Raw genomic sequence first — 16,237 nt, 5'->3', positions numbered from 1 at the left:
AAGGAACAGAGATGCCATTTGAAATGGCTTTTTTGATAGTTGGGTAGCAAAAGCTCATTCATGCATTATTACAGTAAGCTGTCTATTTCCCTGGCACAGAAATGTCACATTCAGAACCCGCTGCCCCTTGGGCAGCTGGGGGTGGGGGTTGGTAACAGGGTGGGTGCTTTGGCCAAGTCTGTGGTTTCCTGCTTTACAGACTCTGTGTGTTCATTTGCCCTACTTTTCTGTGCTGGGAGTTGCTGCCAGCGGGTTAATCAGGTGGATGGATGGCCCAGACTTTCATGGTAGGGGAAAGTGGCAAAGCAGGGGAGAGGGGGTGGGGGAAGGGAGTCAGAACAATGGGCAAGGCTTGTGATTTCCCTGAGCTGAAAGGAATCTCAACATCTCTCTGTAATGGATAGCACTCTGATGTGATTTTAAGTTGGGTTGGGTCTGAAGGTGTCTTGTGGGCTTTTTTGCGGGGAAGGTTTTCTGAGATACCCAGCACAGAGCTTGCAGGCCTATGAGCAACCACAAGGGCTCAACGGCCGACCTGTCGTGAGATTCACACATGGGAGACCTGTGCTCCTGAGATCAGTATTTTGAGAACACGATTCACTGAAATGGCTCTTCGTGGCCTGGGCTTCAGTGCTTTGCCTCTGTATTTCTGACTGGACGAGGTGTAGAAAGAGGGAGGGAAGGCTACAGCTTCCAGCTAGCCTAGGAGAAGGGGAATTGCTGGCTGGAGGACTTAAATGCAGATGTGAGGACAATTACATCCTGGAGGCTGGAGTCTGCCACCAGTCTTGTGGTGGGTGAGTTGGGCAGGCCCAGAGTCCTGTCTAAAGGCCACAGAGGTAATCTCCACAAATCAGGGGTAGGTCATCTCTCTCTGTTTTTCCAGATTAGGAGAGATGGACTCATGTAGATGAGAGGTCTCATATGTTCCTAAACTCTCAGGAAAGCCTGCCTGCTGAGAACTTCCTGGGGGAATGTCTGACCCCTGAAATGCAGCCAAGGTCAGCAGCATCTAGGAGAATTTGCTGCAGTCTTACCAGTCCCTTGCTGTTTTGGTGGCTCTTTAATATACACAATCAATGCCCTTTTTGTAAACTTTGCGCTTAATGCATTAAAAGCAGATCCTGTCTGAAGAAACCTTTATCCTTTCTCACACCGGGGGCTTATCATTCTCAGCCCGCGATCCCAGACTGGACCCAGTCTAAATTTTCCCCAAATAGCAACAATGCATTATTTAAACCAGAGCAACCAGTGACAGCACAGATCATTTAAATTATGCATGATTTGGGTGGTTTTTAAAAAGTAGGTAAAAAAGAGAGTGGTTAGAAAAGAGGTGATTCGAATTCAGTTTTATTAGTTCTAATTTTTAGAGCTCCGGAGATAACTAAGTCTTGAGGGAGAGAAGTGATTTCATAAACTTAGAGATGGAAGAGATTTGGTGAACACTTAGCCACTCCTTTCATTTAATACCTGGGAAGCTGAAGCCGAGAGAGGTGTAGTTTATTGCCCAAGGTCACACAGCCCCCTCCCTGCTTAGATGTGGGGGTACTGGGAGAGGGGAGAAGAATGGTTTGGGTAAAAGATATAGGTTTCTTGACTTCTCATTCAGTACTCTTCTTTTTCCCTAAGTCACATTGTCTATGGTTATATCAGCCATCAAGAATACATTTTCTGCCTGAGCATAAAAAAAAGTCAGGAGGAATTATTTCACCAGGGTCATGGAATTTTATTTATCAGAAATAGAGAAACTGCTTCATGCAGGTAAGCTCATACATAATACATAAAACCGTGGAGCTTTAAGGTATCTTTGGAATTTGTCTTGTCCAGCCCCCCCTTCCATTCCTCCTCTGCAGGCAAACGACTGAATCATCCAGGACAGATGGTTGTCCTGCATGTTAACCTCTCTTTGTAACCCTTTTCCATCTGAACATGTCCCAAGGGGTCAGTCTAGACATACACACTCTTCAGATGTCTCTGCATGCAAGGTTTGTAGAGTTCTCTGTGTGTTTTGTATAATCTATGTAGATATTTATATATAGTATTATGGATATAAACTATCCATGTGGGTGTATGAAATGTGTGTATACATACATAGGCTGCAGAAAACACTCTACTCATTCAAATGCAGGGCTTGAGTCATTCTTCCTTCAAGATATCACAGAATAAAAAAAATGAAATGTGCCACCAGTATGCTTTATATCATATGAGGTGAGATCAGCCCAGAAAGCTTTTGGGTGATTAGAATATCTGAATCTGAGCACCTTGGCTATCCTTAGTTTGGCCCACAGACTAAGGCATTCAAGGCCAAGATTGGCCGCTGCTGACTTCGTACTCTAAGTTTCTGCCAGGACTCACACTTTTCTGTTTGAACAAAATTGGATGACCTCTGCTTGTCTTTCTCTCTTTACCCCTCACTCCCTTCTGAGCCTAGCTATTTCTTTCTCCATCAAAACCTGGGTTTAAGAATTGACCTCTGAAGGACTTGCATGCATTCTTCCTGCTTTGCTTTTCACGCTTGTGTGATAAATGATATGGTGTTTTGTTTTGTTTTGTCTTGTTTTTTTCTATCCACTCACTAAATCGTGGGCTTCTTGGGGCCAGAGGCTAGGTCTAGTTCATCTCTGAGTCCATAGTCCCAGTTAGTTGAGTAAATGAATAAATGCATGAGTGAGTGAGTTAATGGAGTGGACTGAACACTGAGTTCTATGTCCATGTCTTATTAGTTATGTGACTTTGGATCAGTCCTTTAACCATAATTAACTCAAATATGGGAATGATCACAACTGATTGCTGTCTTCCTCATACATGGGTTTCAAAAATCAATAAAGTACTGATGGCAGTGCTTTGAAAACCATAAAACACTAAACAAATATGCTACTCTATGACTAAATAGAATTTTATGTGTAACTTGATTCCACCAACATTTGATTCTAATAATTGCACCTAAAAGAAAATGATCCTAAGAAAAAGATATCAGAAGGTCCTATATCTTTTTAGTAGTGCTCTTCCATTTTTATGTGTCAGTATGCCCTTCTATTCCTCTGATGGCCTGTGTCTTACCTTCTGATGGCCTGGGTTGACCTTTGCTCCAGGATAAGCATTCATTACATATGCAGTGATTGAAGCCCAGAAGCTTTTTGGAGATGAACATAGTTCTAAACCAGGATCAAATATTAACATTATTCATTAAAATCTTTTTCTTTTTCTCAGACCTTTTCTTCTCTTTATGGATTAGCCATTGTTCAAGTAAAAACTCGTTTATGATGCCTGTGCCTTTTCAAAATTTGTGTGGGGTGGGGTGGGGGAGGGAGTGGACCTGAAATGATAACACTATTAGTTAAGTATTTAAAATCTGAAAAAAACAACCTTCTGGTCAGAAGTCTCATGGGCTTAAACAAATCTTGAAACATTAATAATTCATTACCCCAGGTAATTAATTAAATTTGGTCTTAAATGAGAGTTTAGTAAAATTGCATGAATTGGTAAGATAACAATATCTCAAAATGGTAATAGTATAGCAGTTTTTAAATTCGATACATTTGTTGTTTTTTAGAGATATTAAACAGGTGTTTTCTTTGCCATGACATTGCCTCACAATAAAAAGAGTGTAATGGTAGTTATCAGAACATCAGAGAAATATGCATAATCATTTGCAGTATTCATTATTAACCAGAGTAATCTTAGGACAAGCGCTAATATAAGTCATGGTTTGTTGTTTGAATAATTAGTTACTTAGGAGGTCATGGAATATTTTGTTGATGAAAGAATACCCAACACTTTTCCTTCATGGAAATATCTGTTTTCCCCCTTTATCTGTAAGGCTCTTTGAAATCTCATAATTTTGTCATGCTGATTGGCCCTTTCTTCTTTCTGTGTCTCTGCCCTGGAATTAACCTTCCGGGTCCTTCTTGTTCTCCATCCTTCCTTCTTTGAGTGATAGAAGTTCTAAAGTACACCCAGCTTTGAGCTGCTGTGATTGAATCATGGCAGCCATGCCCAGCTGAGCAGAATCAGCCTGAGTCTGTCATCCTCACAGAATTTGGGTAACTTGCGTCTGAAAGATGCTTTCATGTCATTTTGGTTCTTCCATTTTTGTGGGAGGAAATACGTCTATGAGAACAGGGTTTGAACTAGCAGTGTGCTGAGAATCCTAAGAAAATCTGTGTTTTTTTTTTTTTTTGTCTTTTTAGGGCCACACACGCGGCAAATGGAGGTTCCCAGGCTAGGGCTCAAATTGGAGCTGCAGCTGCTAGCCTACGCCACGACCACAGTAACACAGGATCTGAGCCACGTCTGTGACCCTACATCACAGCTCACGGCAAAGCCTGGATCCTTAACCCACTGAGCAAGGCCAGGGATCGAGCCCTCGTCCTTATGGATACTAGTCAGATTTGTTATTGCTGAGCCACGACGGGAACTCCAGATATTTTTGAATGAAATGTTATTCTGCACATATAAATATAAGGTTTCTGGTGGAGAGAGAGGGAGAACTTAAACAGAAAATGTTGGATGAATTCTGCCTATAATTTCTTCCATTCAGGTCGGATGCTTATTTCCCTCTAGAGAAAGATGATTCTCTCTCCACTTTTTTACAGGCCCAGGCTGCCTCCACTTGTCCCAAAGGGGTGCCTGGAAATCCTTAGAACACATTTTGTTACCCCAATCTTAAAAATCCTTCCATAATATCTGTTGCATGGATCCGCTTATCTCCAATCCTCCTGCTGCAAAAACTCTGCCCTGGGCAGCACCTGTGACAAGTCTTGACTCTTATGTCCCTACTACCAGCCTTCTCCTGGCTGGTGTCCCTTGTACACTGCATCCATGTTAGTCTTCCTAAAACATGGTTTTGATCTGGGTATTTTTTATTCATGGCCTTCCCAGACTCCTCACAGTCTACAGACTAAACTCTTTACATTAAGACCAGCTAATGTTCAGCTGGGCCCCCCACCATGCCCTGCAGTTGTAAGAATCATTCCTTCTGACCATCATTTGCCACAGGGAACAGCTTCCTTCTTCCCTTGGATGCTCTTTGGGGGGTGACCTCCCTCCTTTTCATTTTCTGCTACCCCAACATGCGACATTCAAATACTGCCTTTTCCGCACAATTTTCCCTGAGTCTTTGAAATAGAAATTATTCCTCTCACTTGTAAATCTCTCCAAACTGAACTCATACCCTTTTTTTTTTTTTTTTAAAGAACACTCAAAAACCTTCTATCTTGGATTATGTCTACTACTAGACAGTGAGCTTTACGAAGGCAATGTGTATTTTTGATTCTTTTATGAATCCTACCAGGATGACTTCTGGGGCTTCTGTGTCCAGCAAATGTAGGTAGGGAAGGGAGGAAAGACTGATGAATTGTTAAAAGTTTGTTTAATTACAACACAGCTTTTTGTTATTCTGATTATAAACATCAATGCATGATCATGGCAGAAAACTTGGAAAATGGAGAAAAAAAATAAACAGAATCCATCATTCCCAGCGATAACCACATATATATCTTGGTATATGGCTTAGTAGTTTTTTTCTATGTGTAGCTAAATAGACAGCTTTAAAAGATTAAGATCGTATTTTATATATTACCTGCAACTCTTTTAAACTTAACAGTCAGTGTTTTTGCACACTATTAATATTTTTCTGTGGCATAATTTTTAAAACTTTTTATGATAGAGAATTTGAAACTTATGTAAAAGTAGAAAGAATACTAGAACACTCATGCATTATTGGTGGGAATGTAGAATGGTGCAGCCACTTTAGAAAACAAGTTGACAGTTTCTCAAAATGTTAGAGAGTTATCATGTGACCCAGCAATTCCACTCCTAGGCATATGCCAAGGAGAATTGAAAACATATGTATACACAAAAATTTGTACACAAGTGTTTTTAGTAGCTATTCATGGTAGCCAAAGAGTAGAGACAATCTAAAGGTCCATCAATTGATGAATAAATAAGCAAAATTCATGTATATCCACAAGATGGCATATTATTTGGTAATGAAAGGAAAGGTTGATACAGGCTTTAACATGGATGAACATTATTCTAACTGAGAAAAGCCAGACACAAAGGCCACTTGTCATATGATTCCATTTATGTGAAATGTTCAGAAGAGGCAAATCCATAGAGACGAAAAGTAGATTAGTGGTTGTTGGAGCTGAAGAAGAGGGGGAGTAGGAAGTCACTGCTAATATCCTAAAATGAAGTAGTAGTGATGGTCACTCAACTCTATGCATATACTAAAAATCACTTGTACACATCAAAAGGCTGAATTTTTGCAGTATGAATTTAATCTAAATAAACTGTTATTTTCAAAAGTAGACAGGTAGTATAATAAGCATCCAACTTAACAATTATCCACATGTACCCAATCTTATTTCATCTACATCCCCAACCACTTCTTCCCCCATCTTATTTTGAAGCATCATCCTTTCATTTGTAAATATTTCAGTATGCATTTCTAGAAGATAAACACTCTTATTTATTTATTTATTTATTTATTTATTTTTTGTCTTTTTGCCATTTCTTGGGCCGCTCCCGTGGCATATGGAGGTTCCCAGGCTAGTGGGATTGAATCGGAGCTGTAGCCACCAGCCTACACCAGAGTCACAGCAATGCGGGATCCGAGCCGTGTCTGCAACCCACACCACAGCTCACAGCAATGCCGGATCCTTAACTCACTGAGCAAGGCCAGGGATTGTACCCAAAACCTCATGGTGCCTAGTCATATTCGTTAACCACTGAGCCACGACGGGAACTCCAAACACTCTTAAAAACTATATAACCACAATATTATTTCATGCCTAAAAGATTAATATGTAATTTTTAATTTCTTCAAATATTCAGTCAGTGTTCAGATTTCTAATCATATGTTTTAAGGACTGCTCAGCATTTTACTGTGGGGATGCATCATAATATATTTAACCAATTCCTATTGCTGAAACTTGGTTACTTCCAACTTTTCAACTCACGTGAATAGTGCTTTGATGATCAAACATCCTTCTATATGTCTTTATACACATTATTTTATACATTATAATTATTTATCCTTATGCATAAGTTTCTGTATATATCTGTTTCCCTAGAATAACTTCTTAGGAGTACAATTTACAGTGAAAGTTTAAGTGCTCTTTAAGGCTCCTGACATTGTCAGATTACCTCCCAATTTCCTGTGGGGTGAGTATGTATCATTTACAGATGGACACACGAGACTTCGGAAAAATCAGTTAATTTACCAAAGGTCATAGAGCTACCAAGTTGGCTGAGCTTATGATAACCTGCCCCAAAGCCAGTAGCCATAGTAACTCACATGGCCAGTATTTGACTTACAGACCTTGCCATGACATCAGAACTATCTAGGAGTTTGCCTTGTGGCCCAGCAAGTTAAGAACCCGACGTTGTCTCCTTGAGGATGTGAGTTCGATCTTTGGCCTTGCTTAGTGGGTTAAGGATCCAGCATTGTCCCAAGCTTCAGTGTAGGTAGCAGATGCAGCTCAGATCCAGTGTTGGCTGTGGCTGTGGCGTTGGTTGGCAGCTGCAGCTCTGATCTGACCTCTAGTCTGGGAACCTCCATAGGCCACAGGTGTCACCCCCTTCCCCGAAAGAAAAAAAAAAAAAAAAGAAAGAAAGAATTATCTGATGTATTATCTCCCTGGGTTCACAGATTTCCCAGAAACCTTTCATTTTGGTTACAAGATCTCTTTGATGAGCGTAGGTGTGTTTTAATATTTCTTTCTTGTGATTTCGTTTTTTAAAATAACCAAGGTCAGCTTCGAACAAACATGTTAATTGTTCTTTTTCTTGTCCAAAAACCTAAAAGAATAAAATACGAACCATTTGGAGATTAGCACTGATTTCCTGGTACATGGTGTATAAGTAGTACATTTACCTTTAATCTGCTACTCTCTTTGGGAAAGAATCCAACAAGTGTGTTTGGAAGGCATGTGGAATCAGGTTCAAAGGTTTCTGTTTTTCAAGAATTGGAGACCCCTGAGTTTGTGATTATCATAGAAGATAGCAAGACAGGCCAGAAGACATGTAAGGACAGGGGCCATTCTCAAGCTTTTTTTTTCTCCCAAATAATTATTGAAATCAAAATTTGGAGTTATGCTTTTTTTCATATGGATATAGATATTTTAAGATTACAAGGGAGAAAGTGAAAGATGGAACTGGCAGCCAAAAGAGTATCAAGCCCTGTATTTCCACCTGGTTTATAAGAAACTATTAAAATCAACATAATTTTGTGGTTCTCAGCCTTGTGAAGGCCAATTGCCTTGATTTACTAGATTTTATAACCTAACCCTCCATTTACAATGCCTATAAATTATTTATACTTAGGGTAAAAATCTGAGCTTCACATGCACATGGTTTCATCATTTCTACTTCTAGGTATTTTTTTTTTTTTTTAGCTGCTTGTAATCAAATTATAGCAGTGTAGTGGGTGGAATAGGTTGTAAGCAGTAATTGCAAACTGTATTTAAATAATAATATTTAGCATTTATAGAGCACTTTATATCTTCAAAGTACTTGCAAACATTATTTAATTAAATACCCTCTCTGATTATAATCTGGACATAAATATAAATGCACTTAAATCCAGAACAGCGTCATGAGAAAAGTATGCATTTGAAGTTAACGTTAGCTATACTTTAAAACCTAAGCAATCACTGGGGAGTTAGAGCTTGGGTTTCTGTTGGATAGGTTCTGGGTGTCCTTTTGTTTAGCCTGATGGCAGTTTTAGATTATATCTGTACCCTATCAATGCTTCTGCTCAATTTCTAACCATGAAGGACTGACTGAGTGTTGATCATCACTCTGGTCCTTACAAACACTAAAATATTAACAATGTAAATCATCTTTAAAATGGGCTCCCTCACTACATTTCGTGCCCTGGCTTCAGATGAAACTCCCATTAGTAAGTGAAATGAAGTGGGGTAGTGAGAGGGAGAATGGCTATGCATTGTGGTTTAGTAATTTCTATCTGAGAAAAATACATTAAACTGCGCAGTAGGATATATCATAAAGAAATGCACTGGAGAAATGAAACATCTTTAGTCTTACCAAACTAATGACCTCTTGCTGTTTGAGACATGTGTTTGTGTATTGCCCCCTTGCATGTGTCCTTTGTTGGCAATTTTGAGAGTGTTTAGAGCAAGGACCAGTGTGGCTTATCCAGTAGGTAGAAAAGGATTCTGTAGCTGGTAGATTCTCAGTAAATGTTATCCTGTGCATTGGGGACTTTTCTAAGAGCTGGTTGACAGGTTAACCACCTAAACAGTGGTTCTCAAAGTGAGAACCTCATTTGAGCAGCTACAAGATCATTTCTTAGGTCCTACCTCCTTTACCTACTGAATCAGAACCTCGGGGCGGGGGCAGCAAACTGTGCATTAAGAAGCCCTCCAGGGAGTTCCCGTCGTGGCGCAGTGGTTAACGAATCCGACTAGGAACCATGAGGCTGTGGGTTCGGTCCCTGCCCTTGCTCAGTGGGTTAATGATCCGGCGTTGCCGTGAGCTGTGGTGTAGGTTGCAGACGCGGCTCGGATCCCGCGTTGCTGTGGCTCTGGCGTAGGCCGGTGGCTACAGCTCCGATTCAACCCCTAGCCTGGGAACCTCCCTATGCCGAGGGAGCGGCCCAAGAAATAGCAACAACAACAACAAAAAAGACAAAAGACAAAAAAAAAAAGCCCTCCAGGTCATTCCAACGCATTTTAGAGTTTCAGAACTACTGGGCTAAATGTTTGAAAGACTTAAAAGACAGTTTTCTTTCTTCTTGTTTCATTTTGGCTGATTTCATTCATTCAACATGTATTTATTGAGCATCCTCTGTGTACCTGGCATTGTTCTGGATGCGGAGGGTAAAGACAAATGTGAACACTGTGTCTTTAGATGTGAGGTAAAGACATGTGAACACTGTCCTCATGGATCTTAGTGCCTAATGAATGGGGGAAGTATATGTTAAATCATAAAAATGGTTTACTAAACAAGGTTGCTTTGGAAAACCATAGACTATATCCACATAAATTTGAATGTGCCTGAAAATGTTGCAGAGTAGGAAATATGGTTTTATGTACCGTAACTGCAACTTTTTCTTAAGGTGTAGGGCTTCAGTTGTGGAAGGCACATACTTTTAGGAAAATGGACTTTTAATTTCACACTAATATTATATGCACATGAATTGTTTGTAAGAAAGAAGGATACTTGAAATGTTTTCAAGTGTAACTAGTATCATTTCAACTGATAATCCTGGATTGTTCTTTTCATTGCTTTTTTTTTTTTTTTAATTAGCAAGTTTATCCAGGGGGCAGAAAAAGCCCCATCTCCATGATCAAGAAGATGCATCCTTCTGGTGTTAATTTCCTGTTTTTCCCTGTGGATCTGTAGGGATTCAGTCTAAAACCCCACGAGGTTCTGACATTTACCTAGAAGCTGGGAAAAAAAAAAAAAAAGAATTGTATTCACAAACTCTTTCAGCCCTTCTTTTGTTTGTGGTCTGAAATCTTTGGGTTATTTATTTTTTGAGACTTGGAAAATGAAATGGACATTTGAAATCTAGACAGCAGCTTCAGGATTTCCTTAGAGAAATCCCACAGGCTTTCCTCTTAACAACAATGCATAAACATCTCTGACCGAGCCACAAACATGTCATATGTTGTTATTTAATCTACAGTTCTTAGTAAACACACTGCTTATATCGCACATCTTTTTATTTGGAGGAAGGTTGATGATAATTTGTACACAGCTTGATAGTGAGCATGTATCAAAATTTTCCTCACTAATGGGGAAGATGCTTTTGAAAAATTGAGTTCAAAGACCCCTCTTGAAAGACCTATTTTAAAGGAAAAGGAGATGATTAGATAATAATCAGACCAGATATAAAAAAAAAAAATATCTGGTTAAGATTAAGATTTTGGAATATTGACAATTAAGGGAACATAAATAGCTTTCTCAGAAGGTGAGGGAGGTCTTAATATTATTAAAGTATCAGGCAATTTTGCAACATTTAAATCAGGAATGTTAATTACTCTTTAGAAGGGGTAGTGAATTAATAGCATTATTCAAGAGGTTCTGTCTGGGACCAAGTTTGGGAACTTCTTGTTTCTAATCCTGGTTGTATCTCATATTCTGAGAAAACTGTGAATTTAAAATGACTTCCTGGAGTTCCTGCTGTGGCTCAGCAGTAACAAACCCGACTAGTATCCATGAGGATGAGGGTTTGATCCCTGACCTCACTCAATGGGTTAAGGATCTGGCATTGCTGTGAGCTGCATTGTAGGTCACAGATGCGACTTGGATCCTGCGTTGCTGTGGCTGTGGTGTAGGCCAGTGGCTATAGCTCCAATTTGACCCCTAGCCCGGGAACTTCCATATGCCATGGGTGTGGCCCTAAAAAGACAAAAAAAGAAAAAAAAGGCTTCTTTGTAGCCATTTCCATGGTTGAAGGCGTCCTTTGAGTTTGGGAGTGCTGTGGTTTTCTACTTGAACCCCTAAGACTCTCCTAGAGGCCAAAGACTGGGTATAGTCTTACAGTTCGTAAAGTCAAAGCCAAGTGTGAGCTGTTCCTAAAAGGCCACCCCCTCTTCTGTTTCCTTTAAACTGGTAGCTCTAGCACCAGTCAGAAAGAACACAGTTTTCTTTCCGTGCATACAAATAAAGAGAAGCACCGATGCACCTTCCTGCCGTTTTATACCCAGATGCTTCTCTGGGAAGGAAGACTGAACACCTTCTTTGGTCTGAACGCTGTGTATGTTCTTTCCGTGAGTGTTTTAAAGATGTAACTTGTGCTGATATTGTAGTCATCATTTCTTGAATATAAACAACTTTTATTTTTGGAGAAGAACAGATGTAACAGTGTGAAATACAGAAGTCTACACATCTTGGCAGGGGGAAAGGGGAGGAGGAACAAGTTTTCTTGAAAATCATGGTAACCCAATCTTAGTTACTCCTTTGTTTTCCTTGAGTGACTGGAAATTAGCAGGGGAAATCTTCTGGAACCTGACCAGCTGGGTACCTAAACCTCCACCACTCAGCTGAGCGCCAGCGGGTAATTAGCATATGTCCTCCCAGGTCTTTATCTCTAGGAGCAAAAAGGGTCGCTCCCAGAGAGGAAGCCTGTTGGTGAAGAGAGGAGATTGTACACATTCAGTGAAATGTTTATGACACATTAGGTAAAATGTTCAAGGGACAGAGATCCAAGCCCTAGACAGGGGGGTTGTTTTCCAGATTGGAAAAGTGTGTGGAAGGCGTTTGAGAGCTTTGTGTTCCTCTGGGGTCCCTGAACCAAAGCTCTTGCCAGTCCTCTGGGCGCCCACTCTCTCTTTTCCTGTGTGCGTACACTTGTAAAAGGTACCTGGGGTTTTCAAAGCAGCAGGGGCAATCCTGTCCTCTTGAGGCCAAGTCTGTTTCTTTTCTTTTCTGGAAGCAGGGCCTCGTCTTTGTGGCTCATCCTCTGATATAGTGCAAGTTGCATCAGATTTAAAGTAAGAGTTCCCTGACCTTTTGTCTGGGTTTCTGGCTAGGGTTGCTGCCTTCTGCAGGTTGGTGCTGGTTTTTAGGATTCACTGTTAAGATTTTTGTCTCTGTGGAAACTATCGAATGTAGGAAGCACATTCTCTAATTGGTCATGCTTGCTTCTTGATAACGCCCCTTTGACAAATATTTTGGTTGAATTTTCTGTGATTAGGCCTACATGTTTTTTTTTTTTTTTGGTATTGAGTTTTGATACTAAATGATTTCAAGCATGTTTCAGAGGAACATCTCTGGTAATTTCTTTTCTAAATTTCAGGGAAATTTGGAATGTGAATAAATTACAAGGCCACATGTACCCCACAGTTCACAGAAATGGCTAGTTCAAACCTTATTCAGGCTATGCTTTATGCCATAATAAATGTGAATCTGGATTTTAGAATAAACCTGAGACTGTGGATAAACTGGAATGCTTATACATTGCTGGAGGGAATGTAAAATGGTTAAGCCACGTTGGAAGATATTTTGGCTGTTTCTGAAAGAGGAATGAAATCATATGTCCAGGCAAGAACTTGTACATAGCAGCACTATTTGTAATAGCCAAAAAGTGGGAACAATCCAAATGTCTATCAATTGATGGAAAGTAAAATAAACTGTAGTGGAAGATGATGGGATACTATTGGGCAGTTGGAGGGAGTGAAGGATTGATTCCTACTACAACACGGAGGTGAAAGAAGCCAGACACAAAAGATCACGTATGTATAATTCCATTTATATGAAATGCCCAGGAAAGGTAAATCTATAGAGACAGAAAGTAGATTAGTGGTTGGCGAGCCTAGAGAAGAGAGCCAGGAGTGATTACACATGGGCATGCAGGATCTTTTTCAGGAGATAGAATACGTTCTAAAATTGGATGGTGGTAACATGAGTGAATTGTACCTCAATAAAGCTGCTAAAATATAATATGCCTGAAACATTACTTCATAGTTGGACCAGCTCCATATACCATGAGGGCAAATTCCCTAGTCAGGTTACTCTGGTATTTCTAGGAAGACCATCTGTTCAACACCTTGAGGGATGGGGACCTTGGGTCTGTCTTCTGCTTCCTACTTACCTTCATGTCATCCCTTTTCTGAAGAGCTTCTAGCATGTTATAGTCATTACCATAATAATTTCCTTCAAGAATAAGGTGGATAAGGCCCAGATAACTTATCTCTTCTTCCAGAGAAAGGAGGACTTTGGAGTCAGGAGTAGGGTAACTACAGTAGTTCCTTCTTATCCACGGGGTGGGCGGTACAATCTGAGACCCCCCCCTCAGTGATGCTTGAAACAGCAGACAGTACCAAACTCATATACTCTCTTTTTTTCCTATGCGTATATATCTATGACAAAATTTAATTTATAAATTAGGCAGAGTAAGAGATTAACAGCAGTAATAATAAAATAGAACAATTGTAACAATATACCATAATAAAAGCTATGTGAATGTGTTTTGTTCTTGAAATATCTTATTGTACAAATTTAATGCCTTTCCCATCTTAACTAAGCACTTATCATGCACTATGACCATGTCTTTTGCAATATGAAGTGCAACAGTAAAATTAGCATGGATTTCTTTTTCCTTCTTCACAATTTCACAGATAGAAGGAAGATTCATTCTTACCGTGGATCTTAGCAACCTCTTATGAAAATTTTTTTCTTTCCTTATTAAATTGAGAACTTTCACCTTTTCACTTAAAGGAAGCACTTTACAGCTTCTCTTTAACGGATGCGAATGGCCAGCATCATCACTATTCTTGCCTTGCAGGGCCATTATTAAGTAGAAAGGGTTACTTGAACACAAACATTGCAATAATGTGACAGATGATCTGATAAAGAGGTGGCTACTAAGTGACTAAGGGGCAGGATACACCGGACAAAGGGATGATTCAGGCCACCGGCAGGATGGAGCCAAATGGTGAGATTTCATCACGTTACTCAGAATAGTGTGCAATTTAAAACTTATGAATTGATTATTTCTGGAATATTCCATTTAATATTTTCAGACCACGGTTGACCGCAGGTAATTGAAACTACAGAAAGCGAAACTGTGGAGAAGGGACCGCTGTACTCCTGTCTAAAACCATCCCTACTGAACTACTTTTAATTCTCAAAATGTTTCAGGCTATTTCTTGCCCCTGTGCTGTTCCCTCTGCCTGACTTCAGTAGTCGTTACTATGGATAGATAATTTGTCTCTCCACCTCTCCTCCAGGCTTTGTTTTTCCTCATATCTAACTATTGATGAAATGAATATCTCTTGACTTACAGCACAAGACCCAACTCTTTAATTTAGCAAGGCCTTCTATGATCAAACCATCCCCCACTTCTTTATAATATCTGCAGTCACCACACCACTCCCTCTTGAGACACCAACCCAGTGGAGTAAGTTAAATGAGTTGCCATCAGCTTTGAGAAAAAAAGGATTTTTAGAATAGAGTAGAAAAGTATTGCCGTGCAGGTACTGTACTGTTTGCGTGTGTGTATTAGATCACAATGTGGAATGTGTTTCTTGCCAGGTACAGAGACCAGAAGTTTGAAGTTCACTGCTCCAGCTCAGTCCCTTGGACTGCCCAAGACTCAATTAGAGGGATTTTCATTTGCCCATTTCGGTTGAGTAGTTAAGCAGGAGGTTCACAGATCTGTACCTCTGTGGGCCTCTCATAGTTCAGATGCATGTGGTCTGTGTTTTAAGAAACTATCAAGTTCCCATCATGGCTCAGTGGTTAACGAATCCGACTAGAAACCATGAGGTTTCGGGTTTGATCCCTGGCTTTGCTCAGTGGGTTAAGGTTCTGGCGTTGCCGTGAACTGTGGTGTAGGTCCCAGGCATGCTCAGATCCTGCATTGCTGTGGCTCTGGCGTAGGCTGGTGGCTACAGCTCCAATTAGACCCCTAGCCTGGGAACCTCTATATGCCGCAGGTGCGGCCCTAGAAAAGACAAAAAAAAAAAAAAAAGAAAAAAAGAAACTATGACAAACTGCAATTGCTAGCTGATTTAGGCCCTTTGTTTATTTATTCATTTATTTATTTTTAAATTTCATTCACTTGGCATATTTATTTAATTTTTTATTATAGTTGATTTAAAATGTGTCAATTTCTGTTGTACAACCAAATGACATATATATATGTTTGAGTGTGTGTATATATATCTACACACATTCTTTTTCTCATATTATCTTCCATCATGGTCTATCAGTGTTCATTTATTTTTATTTTTTGTCTTTCTGTCTTTTTAGGGCCACACCCATGGCATATGGAGGTTACCAGGCTTGGGGTCCAATCGGAGCTGTAGCTGCCAGCCTATGCCACAGCCACAGCAACACTGGATCTGAGCTGTGTCTTCCACCTATACCACAGCTCATGGCAATGCTGGATCGTGAACCCACTGAACAAGGCCAGGAATCGAACCTGCCTCCTCACGATGCCAGTCAGGTTCGTTAACTGCTGAACCACAACGGGAACTCCTCAGTGTTCATTTGTTAAACACCCATGAGGAGAGGAAAGAAATGTGTGGCCCTGGACACAGTGGTAAGTGCAAGGGCTACGGTCCAGCTGAAAGACTAGTGCATTGCTGTTGTTTCTTCTCCTTGGGAACCTCCTTCCCCCATCTTTGCTCCACTAACTCTGTGATTAACAACTGTTCATATTTCAAATTTTAACTCAGAAGAATTAGACAGGTCTTCCACTTTTTATGTGGGTCGGTGACATTTGGTATCTGTGTAGAGATTCAAGGAAGAAGAGATG

At 40.2% G+C, this 16,237-nt stretch overlaps 1 protein-coding gene across 9 annotated transcripts in view; it reads left to right on the top strand.

The window, feature by feature from the left end:
- Positions 1-16,237, top strand: part of TNIK (TRAF2 and NCK interacting kinase) — a 405,478-nt gene that overhangs the window by 1,963 nt on the left and 387,278 nt on the right. The gene's annotated exons all lie outside the window — the stretch shown is intronic.

The sequence above is a fragment of the Phacochoerus africanus genome, chromosome 1 (assembly GCF_016906955.1).
Source record: "Phacochoerus africanus isolate WHEZ1 chromosome 1, ROS_Pafr_v1, whole genome shotgun sequence".
NCBI classification, from domain to species: domain Eukaryota; kingdom Metazoa; phylum Chordata; class Mammalia; order Artiodactyla; family Suidae; genus Phacochoerus; species Phacochoerus africanus.
This window is presented reverse-complemented; position numbering and strand designations above follow the sequence as displayed.